The following is a 22,667-nucleotide window of genomic DNA, read 5'->3' on the forward strand; positions in this document are numbered from 1 at the left end:
ATTTATTTATTTATTTGAGAAAGAGAACAGGAGAGAGAGAGAAAGAGAGAGAGAGAGAGAGAACACCCATGGGAGCATGGAGGGAGGGACAGAGAGAGAGGGAGAAAGAGAGAGAGAGAGAGAAAGAGAGAGAGAATTCTGAGCAGGCTCCATGCTCAGCGCAGAGCCCCACCTAGGGCTTGGTCTCACAACCCTGAGACCATGCCCTTAAACAGAAAGCAAGGCTCCTAGGCACAACCAACTGAGCCCCCTCAGGCACCCCTGTTTTTCCAGACTCTTAAGCAGAAAATGAAAATAAAAATTGTTGAATGAATTAAGTTCTGATAAACCTGTCTGGAAAATCTGGATCTGATGGCTTTGGACATTAACTTTTTGGAATTTTCTGGTTTTTCTCATTTTAGTGCTCTTTTATCTCTTCTACTTCTTAATTTTTTATGTGCATGTTCCTAGAAAAGGATCCCAGATTTATGCTAACAGAGTAGTGAGATTGTACATTTTACCCATGTATTCTCTTTGAAAAAATTTGTAAGGAATTTGTATATTTATTATCTTTGGATATTCAAATTAGTCTCTTATTTATCAGTTCTGTGTATGGTTTTTCTTATCTTTCCAAATTAGCATTTTATGTACTTGCCTTCCTTCTTACTGGAACCCAATCTGTTGTTCAAAACCTGTATAGAGGATGTTTTTTTCCATCAATTAATATTTTAATATGCGTTCCAAAAAGTATGCAACAAGCCCACTTTGCACCTTTTTTTTTTTTAAGATTTTATTTATTTATTGATGAGAGACAGAGACAGAGAGAGAGAGAGAGGCAGAGACACAGGCAGAAGGAGAAGGAGGCTCCATGCAGGAAGCTCGACATGGGACTCAATCCCGGGTCCTTAGGATCACACCCTGGGCCAAAGGCGGCACTAAACCACTGAGCCACTGGGGCTGCCCGCACATTTTTTTTTTTTTAATAAAAATGAGGAAGAAAAAAAAATGAGGAAGAAAGGCGATACATACAAATTACAAAGACACATAAAATGGCCTTTACGTTTTCCACTAAGACTAAATTAATTAAAAATTCCACTGAAACTTCCACTTCTTCTGAAGTTTTTCTACCCTGGATACAGCCATCCAGCTCCTCTTTCTTCAAAATCTGACACCCACTGCCAGACCCTAAAAGCAGACTACCCTCTATCATACTTACCAGTGTCTTTCTGTCTTCTTTTTTGATTTTTTAAAAGATTTTATTTATTTATCCATGAGAGACACAGAGAGAGGGAGGCAGAGACACAGGCAGAGAGAGAAACAGGCTCCATATAGGGAGCCTGACGTGGGACTCGATCCTTGAACTCCAGGATTACGCCCCGATCATGAAAGCAGAGCTTCACCGCTGAGCCATCGATGCATCCCATTAATAAAGTTTTTCTATTAGAACAGTTTAAGATTTACAAGACAACTGTGAATGTATTATAGAGAGTTTTCATATACCCCACATCTAGTTTTCCCTCTTGTTAACTGCTTACATTTGTTACATATATACATATATTTGTTACAATTAGTGAATCAATATCGACACTTTATTTCTAACGAAAGCCCATGCCTTATTCAGATTTTCTTAGTTCTTACTTTATGTTCTTTTTCTGTTCCAAGATCCCATCCAGAACACCTCATTACATTTAGTTATTTCTAGGACCCTTGTAGCTATGACAGTTTCTCAGACTTTCTTTGTTTTTGATGACCTTGACAGTTTTGAGTACTGGCTAGGCATTTTGTAGAATGTCCCTCCATTAGGATTTGCTTGGTGTTTTTCTCATGCTTAAACTGAGGTTAGGGAGGAAGACCACAGAAATCAAGTTTCATTTTCATGACATCATATCAAAAATAATATCCATCAACATGACTTATCCCTGTCAATGTTGACCTTGATCATCTGGCAGAGACAGAGTTTGTCAGATTTCTCCACTGTAGATTTCTCTTTTCCCCTCTTTCTATACTGTACTCTTTGGAAGAAAGCCCTATAGACAGTCCACACATACAGGGTGGGGAGTTATGTTCCACTTCCTTGTGGGCTGAGTATCTGCATAAATTATTTGGGATTATTCTGCGTGGCACACCTGTCTCCCATTTATTTATCTATTCAATTATTTATTTATATCAGTATGGACTTGTGGGTATTTATTTTACATTTTGGGTTGCAATCCATTACTGTTTATTTATTTGGTTGCTCAGAGTGTTCCAGCTTTGGCCATTGGGAGCTGTTTCATTTGTCTCCTGTGCCCCTTTGACCCCATTACTGTGGCTTTTCTGTTTTTGTTTTGTGAGCATATTACTTTCTGGCATTACAGGATGTTACAGGTCCCTGTTGTCTCTTTTGTGTGCCAGTCCTGGAATCAGCCACTTCTCCAAAGAATACGGATTCCTTTTACGGGAGTATGGGATTAGAAAGCAAGACAGAAGCTAATTGCACATACCGCTACTAGGATTCTATTTTTCTTTTCAGTTTTGCAATTATATTTTTTATCTTCAAGAATTGTTATGCTTCCTTGCCATAATAGTCTGCTCTCATTTTATCAATGCAATGAAAGAATAAAAATTATTTTTAAAAAGGTATACAGAGGAGACAGGGGAGGGAGAAGATCTTTTGTCTTTTTACTCAGGGTTATTCATTCTGAATGTTCTATTTAAACCGCTGAGTATTTTTACCTATCTGGTAATATTTTGCTCTGCTGATACATATGAACAGTTGTTCAGAAAGATAATCTGAACTGTGATGGGTTCCAACGGAACCTTTGTAAGCCAGTGCAATTTCTTTCTGTCCTTAACAAAAATAGAAGACAAATTTAGATGTATATTTTTTCTTTAGCAGCTGAGATTGAGTAGTTTGTTGAGGACAGGGATAGTGAGTGCAGGCAGCAGTACTGAGAGCTACTTGGGTAGAATTTCACCTTATCTCAGGAGCCAGATCTCCTTGTCTTGGAAGTTGGCCATCAGCCAGCACAGAGCCACTCTCTGGTCTCCATCTCAAAGGAGACAGGCCTCTACATACTTTACATAGCAGCACTTTGGGACTACAGTGGATCTACTTCCTGTGTACCCCCTAGCCTGGTGAACTATTGAGTTGGCCCTAAATGCAAACTATTGGCTTCTGTCTCAGTTTCTACCTCTGTATTCTGCTCCCTTGGATGGAATTATTCAAAATAACTCTCTTTTTAGTTCCTGATTCAGTCTTTCTCCCCACCATCATGACAAGCTGTGCTCCTCATCCATGGCTAGTGACAGGTTCTAGAAACCCAGCCCAAGTTAGAGAGGCCAGGCTTCTCACCACCCATTCCCAAACCTGCCATTTTACTTAGACCTCCAAGGTCATTCAGCTAGTGAGGAATTCAACACATTCTCTTTGCATTATTATTCTGCCTCAGAGGCCGACCATTAAATAGTTAAAACTCTACACTCAAATGCTATTTCCATCATCTAGATAATCCAGTTTGGTTAATAGGTAAAATGGAATAGAGAAAGAGAACAAAATTCCTACTATGGCCATAGTGATGACTCAAAGTGAGGGTCAAGGTAGGGAAGGTGGGCCCCAGGAATTCAGAACAATGGTGGGTAGATGCAGAAGGATGTGGGCATCGTGCCCACCTCAAAGGTTTATTTCACAGCCCATTTGGTGGAAAAGCAGGCTCCAGCTCTGGTTACAGGTGTGCTGTCTCTAGAGCACCTGGGACACCAGGCAGAGCTCCCAGCAGAGGCCCCACTCACAGACCCATGTACTTTGGTTTGAAAGAATGTGTTTTCCAAATTGATTTCAGAAAAAAGATAAGCAAAGCAAAGAAAGAAACATTGCTCCACTTCTCATGATGTTTCATAAGAAGCAGACCAAAGGATTCTATGGAGTACCTCTAAAGGTTCTCAGTAATAATGGGGGATCTCCAATCACCACTGTTCATTAATTCAATCATCCCAATGGGGTTTCAGTTTGGCTCAAAGAGCACAGCATTCTCTGAATAGAGTGTCATCTTAATTAAGAATGGTGACATAATTTTATGAAGTTTTGTTACCATGGGCCCTTTTAGATAAGGTATTATTTTTTTTAATTTATTGTCTTCATTATCCTTCGAAGGAAGAGTTGAGGGTTTGTGGCAGGGTCAGGGTCAGGATTGGAGTGCCGGTTAGGATCCCATTTCAGTCTTGACCTCCGGGGAACATTTGCTTCCTCTGAGTGCTCCCTTCCTCTGGAAGGGCTCGGCTGGCACCTCCACAGTAAGGATTTTCCCATGTGACCCTATTCATATTGCCATCCTCCCATGCCCTCGATTGAATTACATGTGTTACTTTCTTGATAGTAATTATGAACCCCTAAATCTTCTTTTTCATGTGTTCATTCATGTGTTCCTTGTCTCTCCTCGTTCTCACATGAAAAAAAGCTCCCAAAGTAGGGACCATTTCTGTCTGGTACAACTCTGCTTTCAGAGTCTCAAATAGTGAATGGCACATCTTGGTTGAATAAACCCTTGAATTAAAGAATCGGTGGTGAAAATTGCATGTGGTGCTATTGTAGGCATCTCATAAAAGGACTGCAAATTGCTGACCAGCAAAGCTAAGGTTTGAGTATTTTCCCAAGAGGCAGTATTGTGGCTCTACAGACATAAGTGTGGAAGAACAGACACCGGAAGCCAGTGAAGAGTTTGCTGGATGGCAAATCATGCACTCACATTATAAGTTTTCCAGTGATAAATGACATCAAACGTTGATGTCAGTGCCATCAGAGAATCTTAACAAAATTCATACTTAAGTTTTACAAACATTTCAAAAGTCCAAAAACAGTTACTATAATTTACTCTGCATAGAATAGAAAACTATTGATAGAAAGATCAATAAAACCACCTTATACGTGAGATTCAATCATCTAAGGTTACCATATAAATTAGACTGAACATTTCTTACCTAAAGAAAACTTTATTTTAATAAATAATTCATACAATATTCTATTTTGCTAATTCAGTCAGGGTGATAGTGAAATATCTCCCCCTTTGGTTTTCATAGTGTTTAAATTTCAGCTAAAGATAGCATGATATAAAAGATACCTCTCAGCTTGCATGATTATGATGCTGTGGAATCTTTTGCCTTCCATTACTCAATTTAAAACTAGGAAGGAGCAAGATTTAAAGTGGTGGATTAATTTTACAAGGCCATGAGAAACAGTCTTTTTTTTTTTTTTTAGAAACACAGTCTTTTGATGGTACTCTTATTTTCTGACTCTGAAACTTTTTTTTCCTATCATTTCTCTATATCCTGTTTGTGGTTTAAAAATTCTGATCACAAAGAATGATAACACACACTAAACAGTAATTCAAACAGAATAATCTTAACATCTATTCATCATCAAGTGTTCAAGTTTCCTAAAACATGATTCACCATGTTACTAAATCCAGGAGGTAGCTACTTTCACACGGTTTGCTCCAAGGTATAGCCCTTTGTAAATGAATATTACTGATTATGACTGAATCTGTTGTAACCAGTTCACGGAACTGCTACAATCAGGGTATTGATCAAGTGTCACTATTGTTAGTTACTTCATTTGCTCCTGATATTCAGTCCTACTAAGACAGACTCATGTTCTGTGGCTCCAGCTTGAGGTTTCTTCTGTTCAATTCAGAAAAGGCAGTGGTTGCATAGTAGACTGGGTTTCACGGACATAGCATAAGATCGCTATAAGACATTATATAAGCTCTGTTGAACAAGAGGAAAACCAGTTAATTTTTGCTTGAAAAGCCCTCTACTTCTCTTTGCCTTTCCTGTTTCTCTTCCTTCTGGTCTCCCTTCCTTCCTTCTCTCCTTCCAGTACCTATTGGATTTCACCTATGCATGAAGCCCACTGTAAGGTAACTACACATGAACACATTGATGGAAGACCCTATTGTCATGCCTAGAACAAAGCAGATTGTCCTATTTGGGGGGAAAATAGAATCAAGTACATGATTTTTACCTTTGATCCTGACATAACTGAATCTTTTATTTGGACCTAACCTAGACACAAGTCAATTAGTCTAAGCTCTCTTCTTGTGTCATAGAATCCTCAATAAATGATTCTCCATCTTTTGTTCAAATGAATGAATGGATTTTGCCATGGTGCAATATGGCATGAAAAAAGATCTGTACTATCATTCAGAAAATGTTGAATAATTCACAAGACAGTATATATAAAGAATAGTGTAGTAGGAAATGCATTGGAATGGAAATAGGCCTGATTTCAAGTCCCAATATTGTCACCAGTGTCCCATGTAACCTTGAGTCAATCACTCCCTTCATATGAATCTTACTTTCCTCATTTGAAAAAATGAGAGGATTTTTTTAATCAAAAGTGACAGAAACCCAACCAAAACTAGTTCAGGCAAAAAGAAAATTTTTTGACTCAAGCATCTTCTGGCATGGCTGGATTCAGGTTATTAGGCCGTATAACAGGAACACTGTCTTTCAGCTGTTTATCTCTTTTTTGGCCTCATGTCCCCTCCAATAGATGGGCTCTGCCATGGGCCCAAGGGAAAGAGTCACTGTAACTTTAAGCTTGCATCATCCTAGGTTATTAGCTCTAGAGAAAAGGAATTTTATTTCCTATGATCTGTATACCAATCTGAGGGGAAAACTTAGATTGGGTCTGCTCTGGTCCTATGTCTATCCTTTGGACCTATTTCCATTGCTAGGGTAGTAGGTACCACTTTCTGGCTGAAGAAAGGAACTAGAAAGTCTTGGGACGGCACAAATGTACTCAGCCTTTCCAGACAGTTGGTTTCTCTAAGTCTCTACTAGGTTAGGAGATACTGAACCAGAGAGGCATTTTACCTTTAAAGCAAAATGATTGCCCATTTGCTTTGCTCATCCAACTGCCCTGTCCTAGCAGATGACAATGAGTTTGAATACTTAGTAGGAGGGTTTCTAAATTTCAAAGAGATGAAGTGCTTGCCCAAAGTGAAATGGCTAACTTATGACAAAATCTGGGCTGAAACTCACATCTGCCTTCTCTGATCCAGCATCCTCTCCATACCACCAGGCTTTTTCTTCGGTCAGTCACATAATACTGATTTACCGTCTATGCCTATGGCCATGGGGCTAGTTTAGAGTCAGATGACAAGTTAGTTCCTCCTGGGTCCCACGTGAAAACTTTATTGTAAAATTTATATTCCTAGAACATGGGCATTTTTAGAGCATCATGGTTGATGAGCTCAGTCAAATATTACTGTGTCAGTCTCAGAGGATGTGCAGAATGACTATGCTGAATTACAGGACCTTTTACAAGAAATGCAGTCCAGTCATTTCCAAGCACACACAAAATCAAGATATGGAATGTGCACTTAGGAGATCACAGGCCAGCAGTTAACTGTTTGGAACCTTAATTTCCTTATCTATAAAATGAGAAAGTTAGATAAAGTGATTTCTGAGGTCCTCCTAAAGTCTGTGAGTACCTGCCTTAAGGCCCATTGAATTTCCTTCAGACTGTAGACCCATGGATACATAATTGGATAGATTATCCAATCCATATTATCCATATCCATAAATGGATAGATAATAATTTTAATTAACTTTAATGTTAGTTAAAAATTACAGTAAATGGAGCAGCTACATGCTCAAAGTATAGGGGCCGTGAGTGTCTGTCTTGCTTGGCTTTATCTCCAGGGCATTGGCAAAATCCTGCCCCCTAATGCAGAGGCTGGGCCTGGCTTGCTGGTTCCTGATACATTCACTTTGCTTCTGGTTCGCATCTCTCCAAAAGGATATATAACAACCTAGCAAGAGGTGGCTTGTTTTAGCTGTGATCAATGGCCTTCTTGTATGTCAGTTTTGAAAGGAAGAAGAGTGAAAGTCCTGGGCTTGTAAAGAAGGGATTGAAGGTATGAGGGGGGCAGGCCATTAGGAGGCCAGGGAACCAAAGCCACTCTCTAAGCAGCTGGCAAATCGGTAGGGGCTCAGTCTCATAAAGAACACCTGTCTTTTCATTGTAAGAGTGGTCAACACAGAGTTCATGTGGCATTCACACTTTGACCTCAGGAAAATACTTTTGGTTAACCGCCAAGAGGGAGCCCTACTTCCTTCTCAGAGCCTTCCCTGACTAATTTGTTCAACTGTGACATGCCCACATAGCCTGGAAGAACTAAGTGAGGTTAGCTGAGGTAACTGACTGGCCCACAGTTCCCATGGCACTCTGTTGACAGTCTACATGTCATTTCACTTCTTTCTTATGCTAATAAGCCAGGCAGTAATAGACTTTCTAAAGCTTAAGTGACGTATTGTAAATGTCAAACTACTTCTTGGGCTCATCTTACATTTTCTGTTCCAGTACAAAGTTGTCAGAAGCTGAAAGATCTTGAATCCACTAAGACTCCTACTGGTACCTGATGTATAATAGAGATATAGAAGTATACGTAATTATGCTACTTTTTTTCTTTTTGGTAACATATTTTAAGATGTTCCAATGAAAGGTGTTATTTAATACTTAATTTCTTAGAAATATAAAATGTGTAATGATTATATGCTGTCCTTAGCCTAAAATGGGAGATTTCTGTCTATAATTCTGTATTGGTGCTTGGGCTGCCTTTCCTGGAAAGGGCCTGGGGGATGATGGTGACCAGGTCATACCAGCCTATCTGTAGGCTTATTTTTATCTATCTGTCCATCCACATCCATCCATCTTCTGTCTACTGGAACAAAATATAATGTAAGATAACAAGATATTTATTTACTCATTCAATTATGCAATAAGCATGTGCTGCATGCTGGACACCACTCTAGGTTGTGCAGATGCACCAGAAAACAAAACAGGCAAAAATCTCTGCCTCCCTGGAGCTTACGTTTTAGTGCAAGTGACAGATAAGCAAAGCATTTAGTATATCATACAGTTGTTGGTGAGAAAGTAAAATGGGTAACATTTGAGTAAGTCCTGAAAGAGAAGAGGGAGTAAGCCCTGTCAATACCTTTGGAAAGAGCATTTGAGACAGAAGGAAAAGTAAGTATGAAGGCCCCAAGACAGGAGAGTACCTGGAGGGCTTGGGGAACAGGGAAGAGGAGGTTCCTGTGACTGGAGCAGAGGGAAGGAGGGAGGGAGCAAGTAGAAGAAGGTGAAGTCAAAGAGAAGCGTAGGCAGAACAGATTAAGGGGAACTTTCATAGGTGCTGTACAGATTGCCTTTTACTTTGAGGGCAAAGATGCCACTGGATGTTTTGAGCAAAGGAGTGACATAAGCAAACTTCTGAACAGGATGACTCTGGCTAGTATGTGAAGATTGTATTGTAGGAGTAAGAGTGGAGGTAAAGAGGCCAGTTAGGAGGCCATGGCATCTTCCAGATGATAGTGGCTAGGACCAGGATGGTGGCAGCAAAGGTGGTGAGAAGTATTCAGATTCTGGACACATTTTGAAGGTTGAACTGAGAGGATTTACTGACAGACTGTACATAGAATATGAAAGGAAATTCAGGAGTCAAAGATGATTGCAAAGTGTGCCTTAGCAATTCCACACATGGTATTGCTGCTTAATGAGATGGGAAAACCACAAAGAAGCAGGTTTTGAAAGAGAAGACCTGGAAGTCACTTTGAGGAAAGTTAAACAGAGAATGGGATATAAAAGTCTGGAGTTCAAGAGAGAGGTCAGGACTGGAGATATACATTTAGGAGTCAGTAACATATAGATTGAGCTAAAAGCCACAGGAAGGGATGACTTCACCCAGAGAATCAGCAGAGGCAGACAGAAGTGTTCCTGAACTGAGCTGGGGGCATGCTAATGCTGAGAGCTTAAGGAGATGATGGGGCACCAGCCAAGGAGTGGAATGGCCAGAGCAACGGGAAAAGACTAGATATTGCATCCAGTCTTTCACCATGGAACAGGAGATAATTAAACAGTGTACTTGAAAGCTCATTTTCCATTATTGTTCTCTTGCTAGAAAAATGTCTGTGATATAGGCTGGGAGTTGGACAAATTAAAACTATAATAGGGTAATATGATGTCATCTGGTCAGAGAAATCTAACTGGGGATGCCTTCCCATTATTTCTTCCTAGTTTATAAGAGGCTGCACAGTGAAGTTTAAAAGTTGAATCATTTGATTTAAAAACCATGTGGGTATATTTTTCTGCCTAATTTAGAAGAAGTCATTAGTATTCTCAACATATTTCTATGGAATAACAGCAAACGGGATCCCTGGGTGGCGAGCGGTTTGGCGCCTGCCTTTGGCCCAGGGCGCGATCCTGGAGACCCGGGATCGAATCCCACATTGGGCTCCCGGTGCATGGAGCCTGCTTCTCCCTCTGCCTGTGTCTCTGCGCCTCTCTCTCTCTCTCTCTGTGACTATCATAAATAAATAAAAATTAAAAAAAAAAAAAAAGGAGTAACAGCAAACAAAATAAATTTAGGCTACTTGAAAATAGGTTTCAGATAACTTCCAGAATAGAGGGGAATCTGAGTTTGTGAAAAGGAACTTTGATCAAATCCATTGACCTCATGGTTAAATTCACTACCCTTTCTGATTGGATAATGTTCTAGTTCTATACTGAGAACAATTAGGAAAAGTGCTAGAGATGCTATTAATGTTGGAAAAGAAATTCTGAGGTTTATTAATTAATGTTTTTAGCACAATTTTCTAGTTACAGGCATTCCTTGTTTTATTTGCTTCACTTTATTGGGCTCTGCAGATATTGTAGGGGTTTTTTGTTTTGTTTTGTTTTTTAGTTTTTACAAATTGAAGATTTGTGGCAACCCTGTGTCGAGCAAGTCTATGGGTTCCATTTTCCCAACAGCATTTGTTCACTTCATGTCTCTCACTTGTTGGTAATACTTGAAATATTTCAAATGTTTTCATTATTATTATATTTGTTTTGGGGACCTATGATCATTGATCTTTGATATTATTATTGTAATTATTTTGGGGTGCCATGAACAGTGCTCATCTAAGATGGCAGATTTAATGGATAAATGTGTGTGGTCTGATTGTTCCACCAAATGACCGCTTCCTCACCCCTCTCTCTCTCCTTGAGCCTCCCTCTTCCCTAAGGCACAACAATATTGAAATTAGGCCGATTAATAACCCTGTAATGGCCTTGAAATGTTCAAGTTAAAAAAGTCACAAATCTCTTACTTTTTTTTTTTTAAGATTTTATTTATATATTCTTGAGAGAGAGAGAGAGACAGAGACACAAGCAGAGGGAGGAGCAGGCTCCATGCAGGGATCCCGACGTGGGACTTGATCCCAGGACTCCAGGATCATTCTCTGGGCTGAAGACTGGCACTAAACTGCTAAGCCACCCGGGCTGCCCGCACATCTCTTACTTTAAATCAAATACTAGAAATGATTAAGCTTTGTGAGAAAGGCATATTGAAAAATCAGGCAAAAAAACTAGGTTTCTTGCATCAAATAGCCAAATTATGAATGCAAAGGAAAAGTTCCTAAAGGAAAAGTGCTACTCCACTGCATAAAAAATTGATATGAAAACAAAACAGGCTTACTGCTGATATGGAGAAAGCTTTATTGGCCTGGATAGAAAATCAAACCAGCCAGAGCATTCCCTTAAGCCAAAGCCTGCCACAGAGCAAGGCCCTCACTCTTCAATTCTTTGAAGGCTGAGAGAAGTGAGGAAGCTGCAGAAGAAAAGTTTGAAGCTGACAGAGGTTGGTTCATGATAGGTTTAAGGAAAGACGCCATCTCCAGAACATAAAAGTGTAAAGGGAAGCAACAAATGCTGATGGAGAAGCTGCAGCAAGTTATCCAGAAGATCTAGCTAAGATCATTCACCAAACAGCAGGTTTCCAACATAGCTAAAATAGCCTTTTGTTAGGAAAAAAGATGCCATCTAGGACTTTTATAGCTAGAGAGGAGAAGTGAATGCCTGGCTTCAAAGGACAGGCTGACTATCTTGTTAGGGACTAATGCAGCTGTTGATTAAGTTGAAGCTAATGCTCATTTACCACTCCAAAAATCCTATAGCCCTCAAGAAAGATGCCAAATGTACTCTGCCTATAATCTCTAAATGGAACAATTAAGCCTAGATGAGAGTATACCTGTTTACCACATGGCTCACTGAATATTTTAAACCTTCTGTTGAGACATACTGCTTGGAAAAGAAAGATTCCTTTCAAAATATTACTATTCATTGACAGTGTGCCTGAGCACACAAGATCTAGTCTGCAGCCCACGGATCAGAGTCATTTTGGCTTTCAAATATTATTCTTTAAAAAATTCTTTAGCTACCATAGATAATGATTCCTCTGATGGATCTGGGCAAAGCAAATTGAAAACCTTCTGGAAAGTATTCACTATTCCAAATGCCATTAAGAACATTGGTGATTCATGGGAAGAGATTAAACTCTCAACATGCACAGGAGTTTGGAAGAAGTTGGATGACTTTGAGGGTTTCCAGACTTCAGTGGAGAAAACCACTGCAGATGTGGTAGAAATAGAAGTGGAGAGTGAAATGTGACTGAATTGTTGCAATATGATGGTAAAACTTAAATGAATGAAAAGTTGCTTCTCATGAATGTGGAAAGAGAGTAGTTTCTTGAGATAGAATCTATCCATGGTAATGATGCTGTGGAGATTATTGAAATGAAAGAAAGGATTAGAATACTATAGAAACTCAGCTGATAAAGCAGTAGAAGGGTTTGAGAGGACTGACCCCAATATTGAAAAAAGTTCTGCTGTGAGTTAAATACTATCAAAATACAGCATAGAATGCTGCAAAGAAATTGTTCATGAAAAGAAGAGTCTATCAATGTGGCAGATAACACTCTTGCCTTATTTTAAGAAATTGCCATTCACCTCCCAACCTTTAGCAACGACTGCCCTGATTATTCAGCAGCCATCCAGCATGGAGGCAAGACTCTTCACCACCAAAAAGATGGCAACTCACCAAAAGCTCAGTCATGATGGTGAGCATTTTTTAGCAATAAGGTATTTTAAATTAAGACATGTACATTTTTTAGACATCAGGCTGTTACACACTTAATATAGTGTAACTATAACTTTTAAACAATGTAAGCAGTAGTGAACATTGTGGTGAATGCCTAGCTGTGTTGCACAGATGCTTGTGTGGCTCACCATTTGATCTCTTGTACTGTTCTCTGTCCTGGATTAGGTACCATCATCATTAATGGCAAACCTTTATGTTCAGGTTTGTGAGCCCCATTTTTTCAGTGTCCTCGATAACTTGCCCTGAGAAACCAAAAAATTCATTTGACTTAATTTTGTTTTATCACTGTAGTCCAGAACTGAACCTATACTATTTCCAAGGTATGCCTGTAGTTAATTTAAGGAAATGCAACTAAATTACATTTAGGAGTTAATGACTAAATGCATATCATCAACACCATTTGTTAAAAGCAACCTATATATGTAATTCTACAAGTTTCATATTTGTGAATTTTTCTGGATTGAAAATGAAACATCTGTTCCTAAGGGAAACACATCAATCTAATAAGAGTTTGACTGGGTTCTCTTCTGAAGCACCTGTATAATTATCCTGCTAAAAGTAACGACTCACTTTCAGGATATGACTCAACAGCAATTTGCTCTTAATGAAACACACTTCATTCAATAGTGGACGGTGTCGTGATTTCCTCTCAAAGATTTGAAAAGCTCCCTAAAGGTAAGAAGGTGTGATGTTGATAAAGAAAAATGAGTAACAAAATTTTCTCTGAAGAAAAAACCTCTTTTATGAAACATAAGGGCAAAGATGCTTAATAAGGATTTGGGGATCTAAATACACACTTACTATGATTCAACCCAAAGGGATACATATTCTCATATTCTGTGAATCATCACTGTGGGAAGAAAATAGCTCCCACTCTCACACATGAGATCTGCTCCCTCCTTGGGGAGGAAAGTCATTCCCCTTAAACCTAGAACTTTGTGCATTCTCAAAAGACTGGGCTTTTCCCCAAATCCCATCTTAGATTCCATACTAGAAAGTACTTGAAAGACATGTGGTCAAGAAAGTGGTTTTACTTAGATTTTTATTTATACATATTTTGCATAGCTCATCCTATTTTTGGAAGGCTAAATAAGAATACTCATATGATAGATTGGAAGGTGTAACTCTCCCTGTAAATGTTGAGCTTTATACTTTTACTCAGTACAGGGAGTCCAAACAGGGAAATGGAAAAATCAGATGTGCTGTGCTCTGTTTTAATTTCTAATGTTGTAATAAATGGAATTACCACCACTGTCAAACAGCCTCACTGTAGGGATGTGTGTATGTGTGCAGCGGTGGTGTGAGTTTCTTTATGGTTGTAAGCACCTGGGTATGTTGCACAGATCACTGTGTGACTCATGGTTTGTTGTTTTGCACTGTTCCCTGTCCTGGATTGGTCATCATATTTATTGATTGGCAAACCTTGCTCATGTTTGTGAGCCAGCTTTTCTGTGTCGCCTTTATAATTTGGTAACAAAGAGCTGCCCTATTTCTGTTTGGGTACTTGGTTAGTGTGTTTGCAGGCAGTTTATTGCTATCCTGTGGCATTTTAAATATTACGTCTATTAAATATGATAGTATTGTTTTCTATTTCTTCTGACAGTTCTGCTTTATGATCTCATTGTAATTGACTGGCAATATAGCATATTCCTTATGTTAGTGAATGATAATCATTACAAAAACACTGGAGCATTTTCTTTCTAAGACCAGTAAGTCGAATTAAATTGGTATGTACTTAACTTTCAATTATAAGATAGGTCATTTTTCAAAGATTTTGAAGTAACACAGAAAACTTGCTACACATGAGGAAATTTAAATCTGTATCTTCAAAGAGTTTATGTTTTTTTATATGAAAAATAGCTCATTGTTAAAATGTTCCTTTTGTTCAAAAAACTAAAAATTTTCATTTTTGTTAATGACTCCTTTTTGAAATGCTCTCAGAAGTAGCTGATCACTATGACAGATGTAAAACGTGACCTACTAACCTGCTTTTATTAAATGATTTAGAATGACTGTCCCTGGTTCTCTCAGTAATTCCAGATTTGTGCTGACAATCAAATTAATACTAATGGTTTGCCTTTCATAAATAAAACAACTGCAAAAAAATAATCTCTAGATTAACAAAGTATTTACGTGATATGTTTAGTTAAACAAGAAAATAAATGCATTCACTTTTTTTTTTTTTTTTTTAAAGTAAGCTCCATGCCTGAGCTCAACTCAGGGCTCAAACTCAGAAACCTGAGAGCAAGACCTGAGCTAAGGTCAAAGGTCGGGCCCTTAACTGACTGAGCCATCAAGGCACTCCCATTTGCTTCTTTTTAAAATAAAATGTATTTGCAAAATTTTTTACTTGAGTTACAGCTTCTAAAACTAAGTAATACAAAGTTGATTCAGTGTTTCATTTTAAAGAGTTTGCATTGTAAAGCCTTGACTAAAAAAGTCTTAGTGAAAAGCAACAGGTTAAAAATAATTTTCCTTCTTTGCTTTAAGAAATGAAAAGTTCAGGTCCATGAAAGTGTATAAGTCAAAGCTACTTCACACTGAATAGAATGTGATGTTAATGAAAACTTGAGATCCACGCAATCCTCTTGGTTTTTTTCACTCTCCAAAACAGGGTGATGGCTTAGAATCAATGTTGTCAGTGATGACTAACCCTGACCCATTTAGAAATGCTTATTTCATAATTCCTCCTATTTACAGGGGCTTCATACTATGTCTGAACACAGTGCAAACAGCAGCAAGTTCATCCACATTTAGAGACACACTAGCTGGCGTTCGTGACTTAAAATGAATTGCCCTAAGGTGTTTGTAAAGTTAAATGTCTCCTTTCCTTTGGCAAAACTTATTCTAAAAGAATATGAAGTAAAAGCTGAATCTTTAGAAAATATTTAGACTGTTTAGAAAATAGGCTATATATCTTTTTAAATATTAAAAACCAAATTCTTAAAAAAAAAAAGGCAGGATAGATACTCAGAGCATATTTAAATGTAGAAGTCACCTGGGACAAACTGTAACATAGCAAATTTTAGAGTATTTTTTTTTGTAGATATTGTATTTGGCAATGTGCAAGAGGAAAAAAGTGGGAAATGTACCTGAATTTTTCTCTGGCAAGTTGACAGTTTATACATTAAGGCAAATATGGAATTTTTTTTTCCTGTCACACTGTCAAAAATAAATACCAATATAAATATTATATATTATATATAATATATATATTACTAATATAAATACTTTATATTAGGTAGCAAATATTACTGATACAATTCAAAGCCATGTTTCTTTCCAGTAGGATACATAGGCAATTTCATTATAGAGTTCTGAAATCATGTTGAATTAAATATGATTTAACTCTCTGTAGTCAAGAATTATCCTTACCCAAGAATGCCTGGGTGACTCAGTCGGTTAAGCGTCTGCTTTCAGCTCAGATCATGATTCTAGAGTCCTGCGATTGAGCCCCAAATTGGCCTCCCTGCTCAGTGGAGAGTCTGCTTCTCCCTCTGCCTCTCCCCCAGCTTATGCGCGCTTTCTTTCTCAAATAAATAAAATCTTAAAAAAAAAAAAAAAGAATTATCCTTACCCAAAGAGAGGCCTGATCTTTACCCTGAGCTCCTGTGTTATGATCTAAGTCCTTGAAATGTTCTGTTGGACAAGAGTATCTGTTTATTTGGGGCTTTGGGTCACACCAAATAGTCTAACAATGTGATTTATGGTGAGGGCTTTGAGCCAGGAGGTATCATCTCAACCTCTGGAGGGGCTGGAGGCTGAAAGTCAGCCACATAGTTAGGCAGTCAACTGTGTCTGTGTGACCAAGCCCCAGCAAAAACTCTGGACACCAAGGCTCAGATGAGCTTCCTTGCTTGGCAATACTCCGTACACACTGTCATACATTGTTGCCGGGAGAAGTTAGTACTGTCCATGACTCCACTGGAAGATGACAACTGGTGGCTCACATCTGGAACTCTCTTGGACTCTGCCCCATACATATCTTTTCTTCACTGACTTCAGTCTGCATCCTTTCATTGTAAAAAAAACCATAACCGTGAGTATAACAGCTTTCAAGGAGTTCTGCGGGTCCTTACAGTGAATTATCAACCTGAGGGTGGTCTTAAAGATCCCTAGTATCTGCTGTTGGTGTCAGGAGTGACTGCAGTTTTAGGAACTGTCTCCCTCCAAAATTTATATAACCTCCCCCCCCCCAATTAAGATATCATTTCATGCTTGAGAGTATTTTTTTAATGATTTTATTTATTTATTCATAGAGACACAGAAGGGAGAAGCAAGCTCCATGCAGGGAGTCTGATGTGGGACTCGATTCAGGGTCCCCAGGATCAAACCCCAGGCTGCAGGTGGCGCTAAACTGCTGCACCACCGGGGCTGCCCGCTTGAGAATATTTTTGATGAAATTTTGGTGGCATAATGTGATATCATTGCACTAATGTTGCAGTCATTATGGGTATTCTCAAATATTCCAGGTTTCTCCTTCCAGCATGTGGTAGGATTGCATTTTCTACCCCCTTAAGGGTAGGTATGGCCATTTTGACTAGTTTTTGCCACGGAGGATGGAATTAGCATTTGGGTAGAAGCAAAAGTTGCAGTATATTCATTCCACTCTCTCTTTCCCTCTCTAACACACGGACAACTTTCTAGCTACTAACTGCTCCATTATCCTTGGTTCCAGAATGAATACAACAGACCAGAGCTTTCAGCTGAATTTTGAGAGAAATGTAGTATAACTGAGAAATAAACCTTTGTTGGGTTAAATCTGTGATTTGCAGTTGTGTGTGCCTGCAGAATAACCTTGACTATCCTGATTCAAACAATCAGCATCACTATTTGCTGAAAGCATGACAAACTGACTATACAGAGGTGGTGTCTTTAAAAAAGTTACTAATTTTTAAAATAAATTTAAATATTTATTAAATATTTAAAAATAACTAATTTTTAAATTCTGTGCTCCTTAGTTTGAAATGAAGTATATCACATTTATCAGACCAACACTATTTTAGATAAAATAAATGTTTTATTTATTTATTATTTTTTTAAAAAGATTTATTTATTTACTCAAGAGAGACACAGAGAGAGAGAGAGAGAGAGGCAGAGGCACAGGCAGAGGGAGAAGCAAGCTCCATGCAGGGAGCCCGATGTGGGACTCGAACCCGGTTCTCCAGGATCACGCCCTGGGCCGAAGGCAGACACTCAACCGCTGAGCCACCCAAAACCTAAAATGTTTTAATCAGCAATTCCATTTCTATAAATGTTCTTCAGTAATATTCACAGAAATGCAAGATGTATCATCCTCACAGCCTACTTCATAATTGCAAAAACTAAATGCCCAGCACTAGTTATAGGACTTGTGATGTTTCCATTTAAAGGGAACTTCTCATTCAACCATTACAAAGTATAAGGCAACCTCTCATTCCAACCAAGATAGAGAAACAGGGAATGGATTTACCCTCTGTGAAAATACTGCCCCCCACCAAAGTACACAATACATAAAATGAGAACTTTCAAGACATAAGAGATATGAAGCCTACAAGTGCCCCCAATTGTTATAGGCTGCTATCTAGGAAAAGAGAAGGAACCCAGATTCAGTTTAGTAGACTCCCTGAAATTAGGTATCAGTAATAGGCCCCTGAAGGAGTATTTAAGGGAACACTTGAAGCACTAAAGCCCATTTAGAATACAAGAAAATATCTCAAATCAATGTACTTTGCTTCTACCTTAAGAAACTAGAAAAATATCAAATTAAATCCAATGCGAACAAAAGAGGAAAAATAAAGATCAGAACTGAAATCAGTAAAATATAAAACAGAAGAAATAATTCTGGAAATTAGTGAAACCAAAGCTGTTTCCTGGAGATCAATAAAATTGATAATCGTTTAGCCAGACTGATGAGTTTAAGAGTATACCAATATAAGGGATGAGAGAGGTGACATCCTTACAGATACTATAGACACAAAAGGGTGATAGGATAATATTATGAACAATGTTATGTCAATCAATTTAACCACTTAGATCAAGTGGAGAAATTTCTTAAAAGACACAAACTTCCAATGCTCATTCAAGAAAGAATAGATAACCTGAGTATATCTACTAAAGTAGATAACTGAATTTGTAGATAAAAGTCTTCCCACAAGAGAAACTTCAGTCCCAGATGACTTTGTTAGCTAATTCTACCAAGCATTTAATGAATAAATAATACCATTTTTACACATTTTACATTCTTCCAGAATACTGAAGAAGAGGAAGTACTTCCCAACTTGTTCTATGAAACCCATCATTACTTGATATCAAACTCTGCCAAGGATATTAGAAGAAAAGAAAATGATAAACCAATATCTTCACCCCATGAACATAGATGCAGAAATTCTAAACAAAATTTTAGCATATTGAATTTAACAGTTGGTAAAAAGATAATGAATTGTGACTGAGTGAGCTTTATCTCAAGAATGCAAGGTAATTCTCCATTTTAACAAACAACAACAACAACAAAATAAAATCAGACCATCTCAATAGATATAGAAAAAGCATTTGACAAAAATCTAAAATCCATTATTCATTTACCAAAAACAGACCTCAGCAAAGTAGGAATAGAAGGAATCTCCCCAACTTGATTAAGGGCATCTATGAAAAGCCTAAAGGTAGCCACATTCTTACTGGTTTAAGAGTGAATGCTTTCTGCCTAAGATTGGGAACAAGGGTGTCTGTTCTCACCAATATAATTCAACATTTTGCTGCAAGTATAGTGCAACCAGGCAAGGAAAAGAAATAAGAAGCTTTTATATTGGAAAGGAGGAAGTTAGACTTTTTATTCACAGACAACATGACTGTATGTAGAAAATCCAGTGAAATATACTAGGTTCCAATTGAAGTTCCTAAAACTAATAAGTGATTTTAGCAAGGTTGCAATATACAAGATCAATATAGAAAAATCAATTGTATTTCTACATACTGGAAACAAAAAATTAGAAAATAAAAATTTAAAAAGTAACAGTATTTATATTTTAAAAACCTATACAATACCTAGAGAGATATCTGATAAAATTTGCAAGACCTATATGAAAACTATAGACATTACTGAAAGAAATTAAAGACCTAAATAAATAGATATATTGTATTCTTGGGTTTGAAGACTCAATATTTTTAAGTCAATTCTTCGCATATTGATTTCTTGATTCTAGGCAATCTCTAGCAAAACCCCAGAAAGATTTTTTGTAGATATTGACAAGATGATTCTAAAATTCATAATAGAATGAATATGAAATAGCCAAAACAACTTGGGGGAAAAAAAACAACTTGGAGGGATAAAACCACCTGATTTCAATAATTATTATATAGATACAGAAATCAAGACAGTGTGACAGTAGCATAAAGACAGGCAAATATATCAATCAAACATACCAAATAGTCTAAAAGTAGATCCACACATACATGAACAATGGAATTTCCACAAAGGTGCAAAGGCAATTAGGTGGAGAAAAGGGTCTCTTCAAAAGTCTCTTCAAAAGCTATTGATGGAATAATTGGATATATGTATACAAAAAAAAAGTGAACTTTGATTCACACCTTGTATTACACACAAATATTAAATGAATCATATGCCTAAATGTAAACTCTAAAATTATAAACTGTATAGGGAGAAATCTTCATGAACTTGGCTTAGGAAAGATTTCTTAGATTTAACATCATGATCCATAAAGGAACAAATTGATAGAACTTTATCAAAAGGATGATGCTTATGCTCTTCAAAAGAAGAGAAAGACAAGCCAAAGATTGGGAAGAAAAACAGTTACAAGTCATATGTAATAAGAGAGCCAACAATACTGATTCCATCTCTTCATCTTAGCCCTCTCTTTGTTCAAGCCTGATGGCTAAACACCCACCACCACCACCACCACCACTGCCAGGCTTCTGGAACCCCTTGGAGATTAATATACATACCTTAGAAATGCCAGCCAAGGCCAAGATGGGGGTAGGCTTGCTTTGGCCTTCTGTAAATTTGTTAAAGATACCACTATCTTGCCTTCCTGGCACAGGTGGTGCCAGAAGATCTAATGGAATGTTTGATGTCAAGTAGGTACACCTGAACCCTTCTATCTCCCTACGCTGCCCTTCTGCCAATCCCCTTGCACTATAAAAATCTGTAGACTAAGGTCCCGACTTTATGGAGAATAATTGCACAACTGGATTATTACCCACCACATCTTCCTTGTCATTAAGTTACCCTGAAAAAAACTCTGTGTTAACTGTACGGGGTGGCCTGCTTTGTTTTTCAGTCTAAAAGTAAAAGCGCCTTCTTGATTTGGGGGATTATTTTCTAGTCCCTTCCCCACCTTCTAACAATCATATATCTGATAGAGGAATTGTATCTAGAATATAGAAGGAATTTTCCAAACTCAAAAATGAGAAAAACCAACCAACTAAAATTAGGCAAAAGATTTAAATAGACTCTTCACCAAAAAGATGTACAGATAGCAAATAACTACATGGGGACAAAAAAATGCTCAACATTGTTATTCATTAGGGAAATGTAAATTAAAACTGTACCATGGGGCGCCTGGGTGACTCTGTTGGTTGACTGTCTGCCTTTGGCTCAGGTCGTGATCTCGGGGTCCTGGGATCAGGCCCCCTGTTGGGCTCCCTGCTCATCAGGGAGCCTGCGTCTCCTTCTCCTCCCAGCTTGTGCTGTTGCTATCTCTCTTTCTCTCTCTCTCTCAAGTAAATAGACAAAATCTAAAAAATAAAAAAAATAATTTAAAAATCTGTACTGTGATACCCCTAGACACCTATCAGGTTAAAACATATGGGTGAGGATGTGGAAGAATTGGATCTCTAATAAACTGCTGGCAGGTATGTAAAATAGCCTCCTTGGAAACACAATGGCAGTCTTCTATAGAATGTAAAACATATGCCTGCCTTATATACAGTGCAGCTATTTCCATCCTGGGTATTTCACCCAGAGAAATGAAAGCATAACTATATACAAAGATGTATATGGGGACGCCTGGGTGGCTCAGTGGTTGAGCATCTGCCTTCAGCACAGGGTGTGATCCTAGGGTCCTGGGATTGAGTCCCACATCGGGCTCCCTCCATAGAGCCTGCTTCTCCCTCTGCCTGTGTCTCTGCCTCTCTCTCTGTCTCTCATGAATAAATAAAATCTTAAAAAAAAATGTGTACAACAATGCTCATGCTTTATTTTGTGATACTGCCAAACTAGAAATAACCTAAATGTCCATCTTCAGGTGAATGAATACACAAACTGTGGTATATCCATACACTGGAATACTACTCAGCAATAAAAAAGAACTATGATACATCCAGTAACCTGGATGAATCTCAATGCAATTATGCTGAGTGCACATAGCCAGGTAAAAAAGAGTACTACTCTGTGATTATCTGTGATTCAATTTACGTAAAATTTGAGAAAATGCAAACTAATGCATAGTGTCAGAAAGCTGGTGTTGAATGAGGGGTTACAGAAGGGGATAAAGAAACTTTTGGAAGATGTACATATATTCATTCTCTTGATTGTAGTGGTTGTTTCAAGGGTGTCAAAACTTATCAAGTTTTATGCTTGAAGTGTGTGCAGTTTGTTCATTATACCCCAATAAAGCTGTTTGAAGGGGAAAAAAAAAAAAAAAAAAAAAAAACCTCTCCAGGGGAACTGTGTCAAAATGTAACCATGACCATGATAATAAGCAAAAACAGAAGTCCCAGAACATTAAGTATA

General features: G+C 38.0%; 1 protein-coding gene across 3 annotated transcripts in view; it reads left to right on the top strand.

Annotated features, from left to right (window-relative positions):
- Positions 1-7,404: 7,404 nt before the first annotated feature.
- FBXL21P overlaps positions 7,405-22,667 on the top strand; it is a 28,560-nt gene continuing 13,297 nt past the window's right edge. Inside the window, exon 1 of one of the 3 annotated variants that reach the window (XM_038552234.1) lies at positions 7,405-7,443. The gene's annotated coding sequence lies outside the window, so the exon portion shown is untranslated. Of the gene's footprint in view, positions 7,444-7,481; positions 7,878-12,249; positions 12,897-22,667 lie in introns of those variants that run through there. The other 2 variants (XM_038552232.1, XM_038552233.1) reach the window with 2 other exon arrangements.

Source organism: Canis lupus, chromosome 11 (genome assembly GCF_011100685.1).
Source record: "Canis lupus familiaris isolate Mischka breed German Shepherd chromosome 11, alternate assembly UU_Cfam_GSD_1.0, whole genome shotgun sequence".
NCBI classification, from domain to species: domain Eukaryota; kingdom Metazoa; phylum Chordata; class Mammalia; order Carnivora; family Canidae; genus Canis; species Canis lupus.